The sequence below is a fragment of the Lithobates pipiens genome, unplaced genomic scaffold, assembly GCF_037356315.1.
Source record: "Lithobates pipiens isolate NorthernLeopardFrog02 unplaced genomic scaffold, aLitPip1_a1.2 Scaffold_160, whole genome shotgun sequence".
Taxonomy (NCBI): Eukaryota; Metazoa; Chordata; class Amphibia; order Anura; family Ranidae; genus Lithobates; species Lithobates pipiens.
Genome location: NW_027507749.1, coordinates 2,590,103 through 2,610,798, shown reverse-complemented (window position 1 = coordinate 2,610,798; position 20,696 = coordinate 2,590,103). Strand labels below are relative to the sequence as shown.

The following is a 20,696-nucleotide window of genomic DNA, read 5'->3' as shown; positions in this document are numbered from 1 at the left end:
GGCTCCCAAACAAAATTGACGTCCTTTTTTCCCACAAATAGAGCTTTCTTTTGGTGGTATTTGATCACCCCTGCAGTTTTTATTTTTTGCGCTATTAACAAAAATAGAGCGACAATTTTGAAAAAAAACACATTATTTTTTACTTTTTGTTATAATAAATATCCCCCAAAAATATATATATATATAAAAAAAAAATTCCCTCAGTTTAGACCGATACGTATTCTTCTACATATTTTTGGTAAAAAAATCGCAATAAGCGATTATTGATTGGTTTGCGCAAAAGTTATAGCATTTACAAAATAGGGGAGAGTTTAATGGCATTTTTATTAATATTTTTTTATTTACTTGTAATGGCGGCGATCAGCGATTTTTATTGTGACTGCGACACATCGGACATTTTTGACACATTTTTGGGACCATTGTCATTTATACAGCAATCACTGCTATATAAATGCAGTGATTCCTGTGTAAATGACACTGGCAGTGAAGGGGTTAACCAGTGGGTGGCAGTGTAGGGGTTAAGTGTTCCTAGAGGTGTGTTACTAACTGTTGGGGGCTGGGCTTTCATTTAGTGAACACTGATCTCTGCTCCAGTCACATGTTGCTAGGCAGAACGGGGAGATGCTGTTTACAATGGCATCTCTCCGTTCAGCCTCCCCGTGAGACGATCGCGGGTATGCCCGCGGTGATCGAGTCCACAGGACCCGCGTCTGGACTCACTGACCAGCATGCGAGCGTGCTGTCGCCCATTTGCCTGCCCGTGCCATTCTGCCGACGTACATCAGCGTGCGCTGGTCGGGAACTGGCTAATGATGAGCCAAACACCCCCCCCCCCCCCCCCCGGTTCGGGTTGCGGCAAAATATGTGAACTGGCACAGGTTTGTGCGACCACACTAACACAGTTAAAGTCTATGGGACAAGAATGTGAAAAATCGAAAGTGCTCATGTTAACCTCTTAAGGACCGCCTCCTGCACATATATGTCAGCAGAATGGCATGGCTGGGCACAATCACATACCTGTACGTGGCTCTTTAAGTGCCCAGCCGTGGGTCGGGAGTGCCCCGCCGTCGACGCGATCCCGACCCGGTCCTGAGCTCCGTGACCGTGGTGTCCCGCAATTGGGTCACAGAGCTGAAGAACGAGGAGAGGTCTGTGTATACAAACATTTCCCCGTGCTTCCTACTGAGCCTGTCACTGATCATCTGTTCCCTGTTAGGGAAAGACAATCAGTGACGTCAGACACCAAGCCACGCCCCCTACATTTAAAAAACACACACACTTAACCCCTACCCGTCCCCTAGTGGTTAACTCCTTCACTGCCAGTGTCATTTACACAGGAATCCGTGCATTTAAATTGCACTGATTGCTGTATAAATGATAATGGTCCCAAAATGTGTCAAAAATGTCCGATGTGTCCGCCATAATGTCGCAGTCACAATAAAAATTACTGATGGCCGCCTTTACTAGTAAAAAAAAAAAAAATATTAATAAAAATGCTATAAAACTATCCCTTATTTTGTAAACGCTATCGTATCGGCCTAAACTGAGGAAAAAATTGTTTTTTTTATATATTTTTTGGGGGATATACAAAAAGTAAAAAATATAGAATTTTTTTCAAAATTGTCGCTCTATTTTTGTTTATAGCGCAAAAAATAAAAACTGCAGAGGTTATCAAATACCACCAAAAGAAAGCTCTATTTGTGGGAAAAAAAAAAGATGTCAATTTTGTTTAGGAGCCACGTCGCACGACCGCGTAATTGTCAGATAAAGCGACACACTGCTGAATCGCTAATATGCTAGTTATTGTCATAAAAGTGTTTGGGGACCCCGGTCCTGCCCCAGGAGATATGTATCAATGCAAAAAAGTTTTAAAAACTGCAATTTTTTCAGGAGCAGTGATTTTAATAATGCTTAAAGTGAAACAATAAAAGTGAAATATTCCTTTAAATTTACCTGGGGGTGTCTATAGTATGCCTGTAAAGTGGAGCAGTTTTTCAGTGTTTAGAACAGTCCCTGCAGCAAAATGAAATTTCTAAAGGGAAAAAAATCATTTAAAACTGCTTGCGGATGTTATTGTCGAGTCCCAGCAATATATACATGAAAATAATTAAGAAAAATGGCATCCCCCCCCCCCCCTCCCCAGTCCATTACCAGGCCCTCTGGGTCTGAAATGGATATTAGGGGAACCCTGCACCAAAATTTAAAAAAAAAAAGGCGTAAGGCCCCCAGTCCCTATATACTCTGAACAGCAGTATACAAGTGGTCCCTGGGTTATAAACAAGACAGGGACTGTAGGTTTGTTCTTAAATTTAATCTGTTTGTGATTTGGTACGTTTTCTAAATGTAGCTCTAGCCCAAAAATCTATTTTTAAGCTTGTTGGATAGCATAGGGAAGGGTTATCATCACCCCTGTAACATATGTTTTGCTGTCTGTGCCCCTGTTCAGAAGATTTCACCTCACTTTCTGTTCCATCGACAATTTGATTTTGAAAATTTTGGGTTATTAGGGAAACAAGGATTGATGATAAAGCATCAGTGGAGACACCTTTTTCCCATATTAACTCTTAGCCCTTGTACACACGATCGGACATTCCAACAACAAAATCCGTCAGATTTTTTCGGATTTTGTCCGAAACTGGTGTTGCATACATACGGTAGGACAAAGTTGTTGTAAAATCCGATCATTCAGAACGTGATGATGTTTGCTCGTTGCGACGGGACTATGTTGCGGCTAGCAGCCAATAGCTTTGGTCTCGTAATTTGATCTGAGCAAAATCTCTACAAACGATTGGACAAAGTCCAATCGGACCATGTTGTTGGAAAATTTTATATTCAGCTCTCAAACTTTGTTGGTTGGACAAAAAGTCAGATGGAGCCCACACACGGTTGGATTATCCGACAACACGGTCCGATTGGACATTTTCCGCCGGAATTTCCTACCGTGTGTACAAGGGCTTACAGGAGAGAATTTCCCTTCCTATTGGTAAATTTCCTCTCACTTCTTGTTGCTTCCTGTTGTCTCCCTCCGTTTGTAAGTAGGAGTCATTTGTAAGTTAGATGTTTGTAAGTAGGGAACCGCCTGTATATACTATACGGCCTTCCCTATATACTCTGCAGAAAATTGGGCCTTAGGTGTTGGTGGTTAAATAAAGTTGAATATCTGGAGTGTGGCTATCCAGCTCACTGTTACTTTTGGTGGGCACAGGAACGGGCCCTGCTGTGAAATATTAGATCAAAAATTTTAATCACATGCTCCTTGTAAACAGGGGCAGAAAAATTTGGCCTTAGGAAGTGCTGGTGGTGCCCTGAATCAAAAATATTATTAGAAGCCAGCATCATCAAGATCGAGGAGAAATAGGATAGTCACTCAGCATAATATGATAGTCACTCAATATAGGCAGTCTTCAAGGGATCCCACATCCATAGAAAAATCAATCAGTTACATCAGCATCAGGTGCTTGGTAGCTGTTGATCCAAGACTGATTCATTTTTATGAAAGTATCAACAGAGTCTGTGGACAGGCACACTCTGTTATTGGTTACAAACCCTCCACCAGCACTGAATGTGCGTTCAGAAAGAACACTGGATGCAGAACAGGCCAGTAGCTCAATTGCATATTGAGCAAGCTCCGGCCAGTGGCCCATCCTCAAGACCTAGTAACCTAGTGGATACTCTGTTGGAAAGGTCTCCAAGTCTGATATTGCCACTAAATATTCCTGCACCATGTAATGCAGACGCTGGCGATGGTTGCTGAGACCGATCAGACCTGGGCGTTGAGGACTGAAGAATTGTCTGAAGGCATCAGTCAGCTGGCCACCTTCTCCACAGATCTTTCTGGGACTGAATGAAGTCTCAGCAACACATTGTCCAGCACCAAGAAATTGTAACCTCCCAGGCTCTGGAAACACATTGCACAAACCTTTCTTCAAGGCTTCCTGATGTTTCATCCTTTGCTCCCTCCTCGAAGGCTGGATAAGTTCTGCAACTTTACTCTTGTAATGTGGATCAAGAAAGGTTGCCAGCTTGATAATGATCCCTCTCCTTGATACCACGAATCCTAGGGTCCTTTGGCAGGCTTTGCAGGATCAGGGAGGTCTCGCAGCATAAGTTTTCAGAGGCATTCGATCCTGAGTCCTCTGGGTTATGAAGGATCACATAATCTGCAACTACCTCCTCCCAGCCATGTACAACTCCATGGGTTTCTGGGGAATGAAAACAATCCCTTGAAGACTGCTGCTGAGTTCTATCCTCCACCTCCATGCTGACACAATCCTCCTCCTGCTCCTCTTCTTCCTGTATGTTCGGCGGGCCCGCAGGAATACTACCTGGATAAAGGGGCCTTGAAAGGTAAGGAAGTCCTCCCCTTCCTCCCGCTGTTCTGAGTATCACTGATGCATGCACTGTCACTGCTCACCATCCTCATGGCCTCCTCAAATGGTGACAGGACAGTGCATGCATCCCTGAAGCAGCGCCAAGACCTACTACATCATAAATCATTCTAATTGGAATGTGCCTCCTCCTCCTCCTCTCTTCTATCAGGCAACTAAGTAGAGTCAATGACCTCATCATCCCCTCCCTGCTCATCACTGGAGCAAACTTGGCAGTATGCTGCAGCTGGGGGAACATTACTGCCAGTCTATAAAAACCCTGAATTTCAAGAGCATATTAATATGCTCCTAAAGTAAACCTATCTCTCCTTCGTGTTCTTTGTTCCAAAGATTTTATCCCAATTTCTGCCGCAGGGCCCCCCTTCAACTAAGCACCCCCCATGATGAAGGCACCCAGCCTGGTATGGCTCAGGAGGGGGGGGGGGACCGCTCGCTCCTCCCCACCCCTTTCCTGACCGGCAATGGCTGCATGTTCGGATAAGGGTCTGATATGAACTTTGGGGGGGGCCCCCATGCCGTTTTTTCAGCGTAGGGCTTCCCCTTTAAGTCCATACCAGGTGACGGGGCCAGCGAGGTGTCAATCTTGCCACCAAAGGCGGCAACATTGACTTCCTTCTCTAGTCCCATCTACCTGGAGCCGCGTTCAAAATGAAGGAGTTTCCTCTGTGTGTGGGCAAGTCCGTTCATTTCAAAAGTCCAGCGGACTCCCGTCATAGTCCGGCCTAGTCTGCCGGAAAAGTCTGGTCGTGTGTGGGCAGATCTGCATGTTCGGAAAGTCTGGCGGACCTCCGCTTCAAAGTCCGATGGTTTGTCCGCCGGACTAAGTCTGCCGGATAGTCCGATCGTATGTACGTGGCATCAGCCTGAGTCAGATTGCAACAGCCCACTCCTGTTGCCAGAGACCTGCCTCCTCAGTTTCTCCATCACCCACAGCAACCACAGTTATAGCCCAATATACCCTGCTACCAACTAAATATCAGTATCCTGTTTCCACTTGCTGCACCTATCCTGCCTTTAAGCCATCTGCCTTTTCTCTGCTGCCTGCAACAGTTCCACAAAGATCCCCCTTAGTAACTGCTCCCTCTTCTTTATTGTACTCCAGCCCTTCTCTTTAATCACCTTCACCCCCTATTTACCGAACTGTAGTCACTTACAAAACTTCAGTGGTTAAACCAAAGAAGAAACTGAAGAATCTGCTCCAGATTGCTTCCATACCAGTCAATCAGCTCCAGCCTGCTTCCACACCAAACGATCCGCTCCAGCCTGCGTCCACACCAGCCGGTCCGCTCCAGTCTGCTTCCACACCAGCTGATCCGCTTCAGCCTGCTTCCACGCCAGCCGATCCGCTCCAGCTTGCTTCCATGCCAGCCGATCTGCTTCAGCCTGCCTCCACACCAGTTGATCTGTTTCAGCCTGCTTCCACGCCAGCCAATCTGCTCCAGCCTGCCTCCACGCCAGTCGATCTGCTCCAGCCTGCTTCCACGCCAGCCAATCTGCTCCACCCTGCCTCCACACCAGTCCATCTGCTCCAGTCTGCTTCCACACTAGCCAATCTGCTCCAGCTTGCTTCCATACCAGCCAATCAGCTCCAGCCTGCTTCCACACCAGTTGACCCGCTCCAGCCTGCTTCCACACCAGCTGATCCTCTTCAGCCTGCTTCCAAGCCAGCCGATCTGCTCCAGCTTGCTTCCACGCTAGCCAATCTGCTTCTGCCTGCCTCCACACCAGTTGATCTGTTTCAGCATGCTTCCATGCCAGCTGATCTGCTCCAGCTTGCTTCCATACCAGCCAATCAGCTCCAGCTTGCTTCCACACCAATCAATCCGCTCCAGCCTGCTTCCACACCAGCCGATCCGCTTCAGCCTGCTTCCACGCCAGCCGATCTGCTCCAGCTTGCTTCCACGACAGCCGATCTGCTGCAGCTTGCCTCCACACTAGTTGATCTGTTTCAGCCTGCTTTCATGCCAGCCGATCTGCTCCAGCTTGCTTCCACGCTAGCCAATCTGCTTCAGCCTGCCTCCACACCAGTTGATCAATTCCAGCATGCTTCCATGCCTGCCGATCTGCTGCAGTCTGCCTCCACTCCAGTCGATCTGCTCCAGTCTGCTTTCATGCCAGCCGATCTGCTGCAGCCTGCCTCCATGATTGCCAATGGGGTTAGGCTAGCCTCTGATGGTCCTGATCTTGATGACCCAATTAACCCTGCCAACCTTCTGCCTGCTGTCCGGCCTGATGCTCCAGTATTTGCTGTTCAGCCTTATGTTCCAGTGCCCATGATCCAGCCTGATGTTCTGGTGCCCACAGTTCAGCCTGATGTTTCGTGCCCACGGTCCAGCCTGGTGTTCCGGTGACCACGGTCCACCCTGGTGTTCCGGTGCCCACGGTCCAGCCTGGGTGTTTCAGTGCCCACGGTCCAGCCTGGTGTTCCCGTGCCCACAGGACAGTCTGATGTTCCAGTGCCCATGGTCCAGCCTGAAGTTATGGTGCAAACGGTTCAGCCTGCTGAGCTGTTGCTAGTTACCCAGCCTGCTGAGCCAGTGTCAGTTACCCAGCCTGCTAAGCCGGTGTCAGTTACCCAGCCTGCTCAGCCAGTGCTCATTACCCAGACTACTGGGCCAGTGCCCGTTACCCAGCCTGTTCAGCCGGTCCCCATTACCCAGTGTCACGTACCTGAAGGAAGGTTGAAATGACGAGGTCGGCCTCTCTTATATCTCCAGCCCAGGTCCCACTGGGAGTGAAACAGAAGGAGCCAAAGGACAGGAGGCACATGAATGCCTGCAGATGTTCCGGTGCCCACGGGCCAGCCTGGGTGTTTCAGTGCCCACGGTCCAGCCTGGTGTTCCCGTGCCCACAGGACAGTCTGATGTTCCGGTGCCCATGGTCCAGCCTGAAGTTATGGTGCCCAGGTTCAGCCTGCTGAGCCGTTGCTAGTTACCCAGCCTGCTGAGCCGGTGTCAGTTACCCAGCCTGCTAAGCCAGTGTCAGTTACCCAACCTGCTCAGCCAGTGCAGGTTACCCAGACTACTGGGCCAGTGCCTGTTACCCAGCCTGTTCAGCCGATGCCCACTGCCGATCTGCTCCAGCCTGCCTCTATGCCAGCCGATCTGCTCCAGCCTGCCTCCACGCCAGCCGATCTGCTCCAGCCTGCTTCCACACCAGCCGATCCACTCCAGCCTGCTTCCATGCCAGCCAATCTGCTCCAGCCTCCCTCCACTCCAGTCGATCTGCTCCAGCCTGCTTCCACACCAGCCGATCTGCTCCAGCTTGCTTTCATACCAGCCAATCAGCTCCAGCCTGCTTCCACACCAGTCAATCCTCTCAAGCCTGCTTCCACGCCAGCCGATCCGCTCCAGCTTGCTTCCATGCCAGCCGATCTGCTTCAGCCTGCCTCCACACCAGTTGATCTGTTTCAGCCTGCTTCCACGCCAGCCAATCTGCTCCAGCCTGCCTCCACGCCAGTCGATCTGCTCCAGCCTGCTTCCACGCCAGCCAATCTGCTCCACCCTGCCTCCACACCAGTCCATCTGCTCCAGTCTGGTTCCACACTAGCCAATCTGCTCCAGCTTGCTTCCATACCAGCCAATCAGCTCCAGCCTGCTTCCACACCAGTTGACCCGCTCCAGCCTGCTTCCACACCAGCTGATCCTCTTCAGCCTGCTTCCAAGCCAGCCGATCTGCTCCAGCTTGCTTCCACGCTAGCCAATCTGCTTCTGCCTGCCTCCACACCAGTTGATCAATTCCAGCATGCTTCCATGCCTGCCGATCTGCTGCAGTCTGCCTCCACTCCAGTCGATCTGCTCCAGTCTGCTTTCATGCCAGCCGATCTGCTGCAGCCTGCCTCCATGATTGCCAATGGGGTTAGGCTAGCCTCTGATGGTCCTGATCTTGATGACCCAATTAACCCTGCCAACCTTCTGCCTGCTGTCCGGCCTGATGCTCCAGTATTTGCTGTTCAGCCTTATGTTCCAGTGCCCATGATCCAGCCTGATGTTCTGGTGCCCACAGTTCAGCCTGATGTTTCGTGCCCACGGTCCAGCCTGGTGTTCCGGTGACCACGGTCCACCCTGGTGTTCCGGTGCCCACGGTCCAGCCTGGGTGTTTCAGTGCCCACGGTCCAGCCTGGTGTTCCCGTGCCCACAGGACAGTCTGATGTTCCAGTGCCCATGGTCCAGCCTGAAGTTATGGTGCAAACGGTTCAGCCTGCTGAGCTGTTGCTAGTTACCCAGCCTGCTGAGCCAGTGTCAGTTACCCAGCCTGCTAAGCCGGTGTCAGTTACCCAGCCTGCTCAGCCAGTGCTCATTACCCAGACTACTGGGCCAGTGCCCGTTACCCAGCCTGTTCAGCCGGTCCCCATTACCCAGTGTCACGTACCTGAAGGAAGGTTGAAATGACGAGGTCGGCCTCTCTTATATCTCCAGCCCAGGTCCCACTGGGAGTGAAACAGAAGGAGCCAAAGGACAGGAGGCACACGAATGCCTGCAGATGTTCCGGTGCCCACGGGCCAGCCTGGGTGTTTCAGTGCCCACGGTCCAGCCTGGTGTTCCCGTGCCCACAGGACAGTCTGATGTTCCGGTGCCCATGGTCCAGCCTGAAGTTATGGTGCCCAGGTTCAGCCTGCTGAGCCGTTACTAGTTACCCAGCCTGCTGAGCCGGTGTCAGTTACCCAGCCTGCTAAGCCAGTGTCAGTTACCCAACCTGCTCAGCCAGTGCAGGTTACCCAGACTACTGGGCCAGTGCCTGTTACCCAGCCTGTTCAGCCGATGCCCACTGCCGATCTGCTCCAGCCTGCCTCTATGCCAGCCGATCTGCTCCAGCCTGCCTCCACGCCAGCCGATCTGCTCCAGCCTGCTTCCACACCAGCCGATCCACTCCAGCCTGCTTCCATGCCAGCCAATCTGCTCCAGCCTCCCTCCACTCCAGTCGATCTGCTCCAGCCTGCTTCCACACCAGCCGATCTGCTCCAGCTTGCTTTCATACCAGCCAATCAGCTCCAGCCTGCTTCCACACCAGTCAATCCTCTCAAGCCTGCTTCCACGCCAGCCGATCCGCTCCAGCTTGCTTCCATGCCAGCCGATCTGCTTCAGCCTGCCTCCACACCAGTTGATCTGTTTCAGCCTGCTTCCACGCCAGCCAATCTGCTCCAGCCTGCCTCCACGCCAGTCGATCTGCTCCAGCCTGCTTCCACGCCAGCCAATCTGCTCCACCCTGCCTCCACACCAGTCCATCTGCTCCAGTCTGGTTCCACACTAGCCAATCTGCTCCAGCTTGCTTCCATACCAACCAATCAGTTCCAGCCTGCTTCCACACCAGTTGACCCGCTCCAGCCTGCTTCCACACCAGCTGATCCTCTTCAGCCTGCTTCCAAGCCAGCCGATCTGCTCCAGCTTGCTTCCACGCTAGCCAATCTGCTTCTGCCTGCCTCCACACCAGTTGATCTGTTTCAGCATGCTTCCACGCCAGCTGATCTGCTCCAGCTTGCTTCCATACCAGCCAATCAGCTCCAGCTTGCTTCCACACCAATCAATCCGCTCCAGCCTGCTTCCACACCAGCCGATCCGCTTCAGCCTGCTTCCACGCCAGCCGATCTGCTCCAGCTTGCTTCCACGACAGCCGATCTGCTGCAGCTTGCCTCCACAATAGTTGATCTGTTTCAGCCTGCTTTCATGCCAGCCGATCTGCTCCAGCTTGCTTCCACGCTAGCCAATCTGCTTCAGCCTGCCTCCACACCAGTTGATCAATTCCAGCATGCTTCCATGCCTGCCGATCTGCTGCAGTCTGCCTCCACTCCAGTCGATCTGCTCCAGTCTGCTTTCATGCCAGCCGATCTGCTGCAGCCTGCCTCCATGATTGCCAATGGGGTTAGGCTAGCCTCTGATGGTCCTGATCTTGATGACCCAATTAACCCTGCCAACCTTCTGCCTGCTGTCCGGCCTGATGCTCCAGTATTTGCTGTTCAGCCTTATGTTCCAGTGCCCATGATCCAGCCTGATGTTCTGGTGCCCACAGTTCAGCCTGATGTTTCGTGCCCACGGTCCAGCCTGGTGTTCCGGTGACCACGGTCCACCCTGGTGTTCCGGTGCCCACGGTCCAGCCTGGGTGTTTCAGTGCCCACGGTCCAGCCTGGTGTTCCCGTGCCCACAGGACAGTCTGATGTTCCAGTGCCCATGGTCCAGCCTGAAGTTATGGTGCAAACGGTTCAGCCTGCTGAGCTGTTGCTAGTTACCCAGCCTGCTGAGCCAGTGTCAGTTACCCAGCCTGCTAAGCCGGTGTCAGTTACCCAGCCTGCTCAGCCAGTGCTCATTACCCAGACTACTGGGCCAGTGCCCGTTACCCAGCCTGTTCAGCCGGTCCCCATTACCCAGTGTCACGTACCTGAAGGAAGGTTGAAATGACGAGGTCGGCCTCTCTTATATCTCCAGCCCAGGTCCCACTGGGAGTGAAACAGAAGGAGCCAAAGGACAGGAGGCACACGAATGCCTGCAGATGTTCCGGTGCCCACGGGCCAGCCTGGGTGTTTCAGTGCCCATGGTCCAGCCTGGTGTTCCCGTGCCCACAGGACAGTCTGATGTTCCGGTGCCCATGGTCCAGCCTGAAGTTATGGTGCCCAGGTTCAGCCTGCTGAGCCGTTGCTAGTTACCCAGCCTGCTGAGCCGGTGTCAGTTACCCAGCCTGCTAAGCCAGTGTCAGTTACCCAGCCTGCTCAGCCAGTGCAGGTTACCCAGACTACTGTGCCAGTGCCTGTTACCCAGCCTGTTCAGCCGATGCCCACTACCGATCTGCTCCAGCCTGCCTCTATGCCAGCCGATCTGCTCCAGCCTGCCTCCACGCCAGCCGATCTGCTCCAGCCTGCTTCCACACCAGCCGATCCACTCCAGCCTGCTTCCATGCCAGCCAATCTGCTCCAGCCTCCCTCCACTCCAGTCGATCTGCTCCAGCCTGCTTCCACACCAGCCGATCTGCTCCAGCTTGCTTTCATACCAGCCAATCAGCTCCAGCCTGCTTCCACACCAGTCAATCCTCTCAAGCCTGCTTCCACGCCAGCCGATCCGCTCCAGCTTGCTTCCATGCCAGCCGATCTGCTTCAGCCTGCCTCCACACCAGTTAATCTGTTTCAGCCTGCTTCCACGCCAGCCGATCTGCTCCAGGCGGCTTTCACACCAGCCGATCTGCTCCAGCTTGCTTCCATACCAGCCAATCAGCTCCAGCCTGCTTCCACACCAGTTGACCCGCTCCAGCCTGCTTCCACACCAGCTGATCCTCTTCAGCCTGCTTCCACGCCAGCCGATCTGCTCCAGCTTGCTTCCATACCAGCCAATCAGCTCCAGCTTGCTTCCACAACAATCAATCCGCTCCAGCCTGCTTCCACACCAGTCGATCCGCTTCAGCCTGCTTCCACGCCAGCCGATCTGTTTCAGCATGCTTCCACGCCAGCTGACCTGCTCCAGCTTGCTTCCATACCAGCCAATCAGCTCCAGCTTGCTTCCACAACAATCAATCCGCTCCAGCCTGCTTCCACACCAGTCGATCTGCTTCTGCCTGCCTCCACACCAGTTGATTTGTTTCAGCATGCTTCCACGCCAGCTGATCTGCTCCAGCTTGCTTCCATACCAGCCAATCAGCTCCAGCTTGCTTCCATACCAGCCAATCAGCTCCAGCTTGCTTCCACAACAATCAATCCGCTCCAGCCTGCTTCCACACCAGTCGATCCGCTTCAGCCTGCTTCCACGCCAGCCGATCTGCTCCAGCTTGCTTCCATGCCAGCCGATCTGCTGCAGCTTGCCTCCATGATTGCCAATGGGGTTAGGCTAGCCTCTGATGGTCCTGATCTTGATGACCCAATTAACCCTGCCAACCTTCTGCCTGCTGTCCGGCCTGATGCTCCAGTATTTGCTGTTCAGCCTTATGTTCCAGTGCCCATGATCCAGCCTGATGTTCTGGTGCGCACAGTTCAGCCTGATGTTTCCTGCCCACGGTCCAGCCTGGTGTTCCTGTGACCACGGTCCACCCTGGTGTTCCGGAGCCCACGGTCCAGCCTGGGTGTTTCAGTGCCCACGGTCCAGCCTGGTGTTCCCGTGCCCACAGGACAGTCTGATGTTCCAGTGCCCATGGTCCAGCCTGAAGTTATGGTGCAAACGGTTCAGCCTGCTGAGCTGTTGCTAGTTACCCAGCCTGCTGAGCCAGTGTCAGTTACCCAGCCTGCTAAGCCGGTGTCAGTTACCCAGCCTGCTCAGCTAGTGCTCATTACCCAGACTACTGGGCCAGTGCCTGTTACCCAGCCTGTTCAGCCAATGCCCACTGCCGATCTGCTCCAGCCTGCCTCTATGCCAGCCGATCTGCTCCAGCCTGCCTCCACGCCAGCCGATCTGCTCCAGCCTTCTTCCACACCAGCCGATCCACTCCAGCCTGCTTCCATGCCAGCCAATCTGCTCCAGCCTCCCTCCACTCCAGACGATCTGCTCCAGCCTGCTTCCACACCAGCTGATCTGCTGCAGCTTGCCTCCACACTAGTTGATCTGTTTCAGCCTGCTTTCATGCCAGCCGATCTGCTCCAGCTTGCTTCCACGCTAGCCAATCTGCTTCAGCCTGCCTCCACACCAGTTGATCAATTTCAGCATGCTTCCATGCCTGCCGATCTGCTGCAGTCTGCCTCCACACCAGTTGATCAATTCCAGCATGCTTCCATGCCTGCCGATCTGCTGCAGTCTGCCTCCACTCCAGTCGATCTGCTCCAGTCTGCCTCCATGCCAGCCGATCTGCTGCAGCCTGCCTCCATGATTGCCAATGGGGTTAGGCTAGCCTCTGATGGTCCTGATCTTGATGACCCAATTAACCCTGCCAACCTTCTGCCTGCTGTCCGGCCTGATGCTCCAGTATTTGCTGTTCAGCCTTATGTTCCAGTGCCCATGATCCAGCCTGATGTTCTGGTGCCCACAGTTCAGCCTGATGTTTCGTGCCCACGGTCCACCCTGGTGTTCCAGTGCCCACGGTCCAGCCTGGGTGTTTCAGTGCCCACGGTCCAGCCTGGTGTTCCCGTGCCCACAAGACAGTCTGATGTTCCAGTGCCCATGGTCCAGCCTGAAGTTATGGTGCAAACGGTTCAGCCTGCTGAGCTGTTGCTAGTTACCCAGCCTGCTAAGCCGGTGTCAGTTACCCAGCCTGCTCAGCCAGTGCTCATTACCCAGACTACTGGGCCAGTGCCCGTTACCCAGCCTGTTCAGCCGGTCCCCATTACCCCGTGTCACGTACCTGAAGGAAGGTTGAAATGACGAGGTCGGCCTCTCTTATATCTCCAGCCCAGGTCCCACTGGGAGTGAAACAGAAGGAGCCAAAGGACAGGAGGCACACGAATGCCTGCAGATGTTCCGGTGCCCACGGGCCAGCCTGGGTGTTTCAGTGCCCACGGTCCAGCCTGGTGTTCCCGTGCCCACAGGACAGTCTGATGTTCCGGTGCCCATGGTCCAGCCTGAAGTTATGGTGCCCACGGTTCAGCCTGCTGAGCCGTTACTAGTTACCCAGCCTGCTGAGCCGGTGTCAGTTACCCAGCCTGCTAAGCCAGTGTCAGTTACCCAGCCTGCTCAGCCAGTGCAGGTTACCCAGACTACTGGGCCAGTGCCTGTTACCCAGCCTGTTCAGCCGAAGCCCACTGCCGATCTGCTCCAGCCTGCCTCTATGCCAGCCGATCTGCTCCAGCCTGCCTCCACGCCAGCCGATCTGCTCCAGCCTGCTTCCACACCAGCCGATCCACTCCAGCCTGCTTCCATGCCAGCCAATCAGCTCCAGCCTGCCTCCACTCCAGTCGATCTGCTCCAGCCTGCTTCCACACCAGCCGATCTGCTCCAGCTTGCTTTCATACCAGCCAATCAGCTCCAGCCTGCTTCCACACCAGTCAATCCTCTCAAGCCTGCTTCCACACCAGCTGATCCACTTCAGCCTGCTTCCACGCCAGCCGATCTGCTCCAGCTTTCTTCCATGTCAGCCAATCTGCTTCAGCCTGCCTCCACACCAGTCAATCTGCTCCAGCCTGCTTCCACACCAGCTAATCTGCTCCAGCTTTCTTCCATGTCAGCCGATCTGCTTCAGCCTGCTTCCACACCAGTAGATCTGTTTTGGCCTGATTCCACGCAAGCCGATCTGCTTCAGCCTGCCTCCACAACAGTTGATCTGTTTCAGCCTGCCTCCACACCAGTTGATCTGTTTCAGCCTGCTTCCACGCCAGCCGATCTGCTCCAGCTTGCCTCCATGCTAGCTGATCTGCTTCAGCCTGCCTCCACACCAGTTGATCTGTTTCAGCCTGCTTCCACGCCAGCCGATCTACTCCAGCCTGCCTCCACGCCAGCCGATCTGCTCCAGCCTGCTCAGATCTGCTCCAGCCTGCCTGCCACACCAGACAATCCATTCCAGCATGCTTCCATGCCTGCCGATCTGCTCCAGTCTGCTTCCATGCCAGTCGATTTGCTCCAGTCTGCCTCCATGCCAGTCGATCTGCTCCAGTCTGCCTCCAAACCAGGCGATCTGCTCCAGCCTGCCTCCATGATTGCCAGTGGGGTTAGGCTAGCCTCTGATGGTCCTGAACCTAATGACCCAATTAACCCTGCCAACCTTCTGCCTGCTGTCCGGCCTGATGCTCCAGTATTTGCTGTTCAGCCTTATGTTCCAGTGCCCATGATCCAGCCTGATGTTCTGGTGCCCACAGTTCAGCCTGATGTTTCGTGCCCACGGTCCAGCCTGGTGTTCCGGTGACCACGGTCCACCCTGGTGTTCCGGTGCCCACGGTCCAGCCTGGGTGTTTCAGTGCCCACGGTCCAGCCTGGTGTTCCCGTGCCCACAGGACAGTCTGATGTTCCAGTGCCCATGGTCCAGCCTGAAGTTATGGTGCAAACGGTTCAGCCTGCTGAGCTGTTGCTAGTTACCCAGCCTGCTGAGCCAGTGTCAGTTACCCAGCCTGCTAAGCCGGTGTCAGTTACCCAGCCTGCTCAGCCAGTGCTCATTACCCAGACTACTGGGCCAGTGCCTGTTACCCAGCCTGTTCAGCCGGTCCCCATTACCCAGTGTCACGTACCTGAAGGAAGGTTGAAATGACGAGGTCGGCCTCTCTTATATCTCCAGCCCAGGTCCCGCTGGGAGTGAAACAGAAGGAGCCAAAGGACAGGAGGCACACGAATGCCTGCAGATGTTCCGGTGCCCACGGGCCAGCCTGGGTGTTTCAGTGCCCACGGTCCAGCCTGGTGTTCCCGTGCCCACATGACAGTCTGATGTTCCGGTGCCCATGGTCCAGCCTGAAGTTATGGTGCCCACGGTTCAGCCTGCTGAGCCGTTGCTAGTTACCCAGCCTGCTGAGCCGGTGTCAGTTACCCAGCCTGCTAAGCCAGTGTCAGCTACCCAGCCCGCTCAGCCAGTGCAGGTTACCCAGACTACTGTGCCAGTGCCTGTTACCCAGCCTGTTCAGCCGATGCCCACTACCGATCTGCTCCAGCCTGCCTCTATGCCAGCCGATCTGCTCCAGCCTGCCTCCACGCCAGCCGATCTGCTCCAGCCTGCTTCCACACCAGCCGATCCACTCCAGCCTGCTTCCATGCCAGCCAATCTGCTCCAGCCTCCCTCAACTCCCATCGATCTGCTCCAGCCTGCTTCCACACCAGCCGATCTGCTGCAGCTTGCCTCCACACTAGTTGATCTGTTTCAGCCTGCTTTCATGCCAGCCGATCTGCTCCAGCTTGCTTCCACGCTAGCCAATCTGCTTCAGCCTGCCTCCACACCAGTTGATCAATTCCAGCATGCTTCCATGCCTGCCGATCTGCTGCAGTCTGCCTCCACTCCAGTCAATCTGCTCCAGTCTGCCTCCATGCCAGCCAATCTGCTGCAGCCTGCCTCCATGATTGCCAATGGGGTTAGGCTAGCCTCTGATGGTCCTGATCTTGATGACCCAATTAACCCTGCCAACTTTCTTCCTGCTGTCCGGCCTGATGCTCCAGTATTTGCTGTTCAGCCTTATGTTCCAGTGCCCATGATCCAGCCTGATGTTCTGGTGCCCACAGTTCAGCCTGATGTTTCGTGCCCACGGTCCAGCCTGGTGTTCCGGTGACCACGGTCCACCCTGGTGTTCCGGTGCCCACGGTCCAGCCTGGGTGTTTCAGTGCCCACGGTCCAGCCTGGTGTTCCCGTGCCCACAGGACAGTCTGATGTTCCAGTGCCCATGGTCCAGCCTGAAGTTATGGTGCAAACGGTTCAGCCTGCTGAGCTGTTGCTAGTTACCCAGCCTGCTGAGCCAGTGTCAGTTACCCAGCCTGCTAAGCCGGTGTCAGTTACCCAGCCTGCTCAGCCAGTGCTCATTACCCAGACTACTGGGCCAGTGCCCGTTACCCAGCCTGTTCAGCCGGTCCTCATTACCCAGTGTCACGTACCTGAAGGCAGGTTGAAATGACGAGGTCGGCCTCTCTTATATCTCCAGCCCAGGTCCCACTGGGAGTGAAACAGAAGGAGCCAAAGGACAAGAGGCACACAAATGCCTGCAGATGTTCCGGTGCCCACGGGCCAGCCTGGGTGTTTCAGTGCCCACGGTCCAGCCTGGTGTTCCCGTGCCCACAGGACAGTCTGATGTTCCGGTGCCCATGGTCCAGCCTGAAGTTATGGTGCCCACGGTTCAGCCTGCTGAGCCGTTGCTAGTTACCCAGCCTGCTGAGCCGGTGTCAGTTACCCAGCCTGCTAAGCCAGTGTCAGCTACCCAGCCCGCTCAGCCAGTGCAGGTTACCCAGACTACTGGGCCAGTGCCTGTTACCCAGCCTGTTCAGCCGATGCCCACTGCCGATCTGCTCCAGCCTGCCTCTATGCCAGCCGATCTGCTCCAGCCTGCCTCCACGCCAGCCGATCTGCTCCAGCCTGCTTCCACACCAGCCGATCCACTCCAGCCTGCTTCCATGCCAGCCAATCTGCTCCAGCCTCCCTCAACTCCCATCGATCTGCTCCAGCCTGCTTCCACACCAGCCGATCTGCTGCAGCTTGCCTCCACACTAGTTGATCTGTTTCAGCCTGCTTTCATGCCAGCCGATCTGCTCCAGCTTGCTTCCACGCTAGCCAATCTGCTTCAGCCTGCCTCCACACCAGTTGATCAATTCCAGCATGCTTCCATGCCTGCCGATCTGCTGCAGTCTGCCTCCACTCCAGTCAATCTGCTCCAGTCTGCCTCCATGCCAGCCAATCTGCTGCAGCCTGCCTCCATGATTGCCAATGGGGTTAGGCTAGCCTCTGATGGTCCTGATCTTGATGACCCAATTAACCCTGCCAACTTTCTTCCTGCTGTCCGGCCTGATGCTCCAGTATTTGCTGTTCAGCCTTATGTTCCAGTGCCCATGATCCAGCCTGATGTTCTGGTGCCCACAGTTCAGCCTGATGTTTCGTGCCCACGGTCCAGCCTGGTGTTCCGGTGACCACGGTCCACCCTGGTGTTCCGGTGCCCACGGTCCAGCCTGGGTGTTTCAGTGCCCACGGTCCAGCCTGGTGTTCCCGTGCCCACAAGACAGTCTGATGTTCCAGTGCCCATGGTCCAGCCTGAAGTTATGGTGCAAACGGTTCAGCCTGCTGAGCTGTTGCTAGTTACCCAGCCTGCTGAGCCAGTGTCAGTTACCCAGCCTGCTAAGCCAGTGTCAGTTACCCAGCCTGCTCAGCCAGTGCTCATTACCCAGACTACTGGGCCAGTGCCCGTTACCCAGCCTGTTCAGCCGGTCCTCATTACCCAGTGTCACGTACCTGAAGGAAGGTTGAAATGACGAGGTCGGCCTCTCTTATATCTCCAGCCCAGGTCCCACTGGGAGTGAAACAGAAGGAGCCAAAGGACAAGAGGCACACAAATGCCTGCGGATGTTCCGGTGCCCACGGGCCAGCCTGGGTGTTTCAGTGCCCACGGTCCAGCCTGGTGTTCCCGTGCCCACAGGACAGTCTGATGTTCCGGTGCCCATGGTCCAGCCTGAAGTTATGGTGCCCACGGTTCAGCCTGCTGAGCCGTTGCTAGTTACCCAGCCTGCTGAGCCGGTGTCAGTTACCCAGCCTGCTAAGCCAGTGTCAGTTACCCAGCCTGCTCAGCCAGTGCAGGTTACCCAGACTACTGGGCCAGTGCCTGTTACCCAGCCTGTTCAGCCGAAGCCCACTGCCGATCTGCTCCAGCCTGCCTCTATGCCAGCCGATCTGCTCCAGCCTGCCTCCACGCCAGCTGATCTGCTCCAGCCTGCTTCCACACCAGCCGATCCACTCCAGCCTGCTTCCATGCCAGCCAATCTGCTCCAGCCTGCCTCCACTCCAGTCGATCTGCTCCAGCCTGCTTCCACACCAGCCGATCTGCTCCAGCTTGCTTTCATACCAGCCAATCAGCTCCAGCCTGCTTCCACACCAGTCAATCCTCTCAAGCCTTCTTCCACACCAGCTGATCCACTTCAGCCTGCTTCCACGCCAGCCGATCTGCTCCAGCTTTCTTCCATGTCAGCCAATCTGCTTCAGCCTGCCTCCACACCAGTCAATCTGCTCCAGCCTGCTTCCACACCAGCTGATCTGCTCCAGCTTTCTTCCATGTCAGCCGATCTGCTTCAGCCTGCTTCCACACCAGTAGATCTGTTTCAGCCTGCCTCCACACCAGTTGATCTGTTTCAGCCTGCTTCCACGCCAGCCGATCTGCTCCAGCTTGCCTCCACGCTAGCTGATCTGCTTCAGCCTGCCTCCACACCAGTTGATCTGTTTCAGCCTGCTTCCACGCCAGCCGATCTACTCCAGCCTGCCTCCACGCCAGCCGATCTGCTCCAGCCTGCTCAGATCTGCTCCAGCCTGCCTGCCACACCAGACAATCCATTCCAGCATGCTTCCATGCCTGCCGATCTGCTCCAGTCTGCTTCCATGCCAGTCGATTTGCTCCAGTCTGCCTCCATGCCAGTCGATCTGCTCCAGTCTGCCTCCAAACCAGGCGATCTGCTCCAGCCTGCCTCCATGATTGCCAGTGGGGTTAGGCTTGCCTCTGATGGTCCTGAACCTGATGACCCACTTAACCCTGCCAACCTTCTGCCTGCTGTCCAGTCTGATGCTCCAGTATTTGCTGTTCAGCCTTATGGTCTGGTGCCTATGATCCAGCCTGATGTTCCGGTGCCCAGAGTTCAGCCTGGTGTTCCGGTGACCACGGTCCAGCCTGGTTTTCTGGTGACCACGGTCCAGCCTGGTGTTCCGGTGCCCACGGTCCAGCCTGGGTGTTTCAGTGCCCACAGTCCAGCCTGGTGTTCCGGTGCCCACAGGACAGTCGGATGTTCCGGTGCCCATAGTTCAGCCTGAAGTTCTGGTGCCCACGGTCCAGCCTGCTGAGCCGTTGCTAGTTACCCAGCCTGCTGAGCCAGTGTCAGTTACCCAGCCTGCTGAGCCAGTGTCAGTTACCCAGCCTGCTCATCCAGTGCCCGTTACCCAGACTACTGGGCCAGTGCCCGTTACCCAGCCTGTTCAGCCGGTCCCCATTACCCAGTGTCATGTACCTGAAGGGAGATTGAAATGACAAGGTCGGCCTCTCTTATATCTCCAGCCCAGGTCCCACTGGGAGTGAAACAGAAGGAGCCAAAGGACAGGAGGCACATGAGTGCCTGCAGATGGAGACCCAGAAACCTGTAGCAGGAAGTCGCAGCTGGTCGCAGGACTGTAGTTGCTGAGCAGGAAGTCGCAGCTGATTGCAGGATGTAGTTGCAGACCCTCGGGTAGTAGTGCTGGGCCTAGCAGGGCACCAGAGCAAGGTCACTGGGACAGCCGGATTCAAGAACAAGCGGGCAGCAGAGTATCAGAACATCAGGAAGAGACAGACCAGATAGTGAGCCGAGTTCGTCAACAGGTGGGCAGCAGAGTTCTGGAACATCAGGCAGAGACAGGTCAGATGGGAAGCCAGGATCAGGAACCAGAGATCAAGTATAGCAGAGTTCAGAGCAAGGTCCATAACAGCCAAGGTCAGTAACGGGAATCAGGCAGAACAAATGCAGTTTTCAGGATAACAAGAACACAGCTGAACACCAGTCAGCACCGATCAGTTGCTGGGATCCCCTTTAAGTAGCCTGTCTGGTGCCAAATGGTGCTAAGGGTGCGCTCCTGCTGGTGTACACCGGGCGCCACGCACGCGCATGTGCACCAGCACAGGCCAGGCGATTTCCACTTGTTTCCTTACACCCAGCCTGCTAATACTGTGCTTGCTAAATCAGTTCCTAATGCGCAGCTCACTGCTGTCACTGCCCAGCCTGTTGCCCCAGTGCTCGCTGTTCAGCCTGTCGCTCCAGTGCCCACTGCCCAGCCTAATGTTCCAGT

General features: G+C 54.8%; 1 protein-coding gene across 1 annotated transcript in view; it reads left to right on the top strand.

Annotated features, from left to right (window-relative positions):
• LOC143986468 (vomeronasal type-2 receptor 1-like) overlaps positions 1-20,696 on the top strand; it is a 58,151-nt gene that overhangs the window by 795 nt on the left and 36,660 nt on the right. The gene's annotated exons all lie outside the window — the stretch shown is intronic.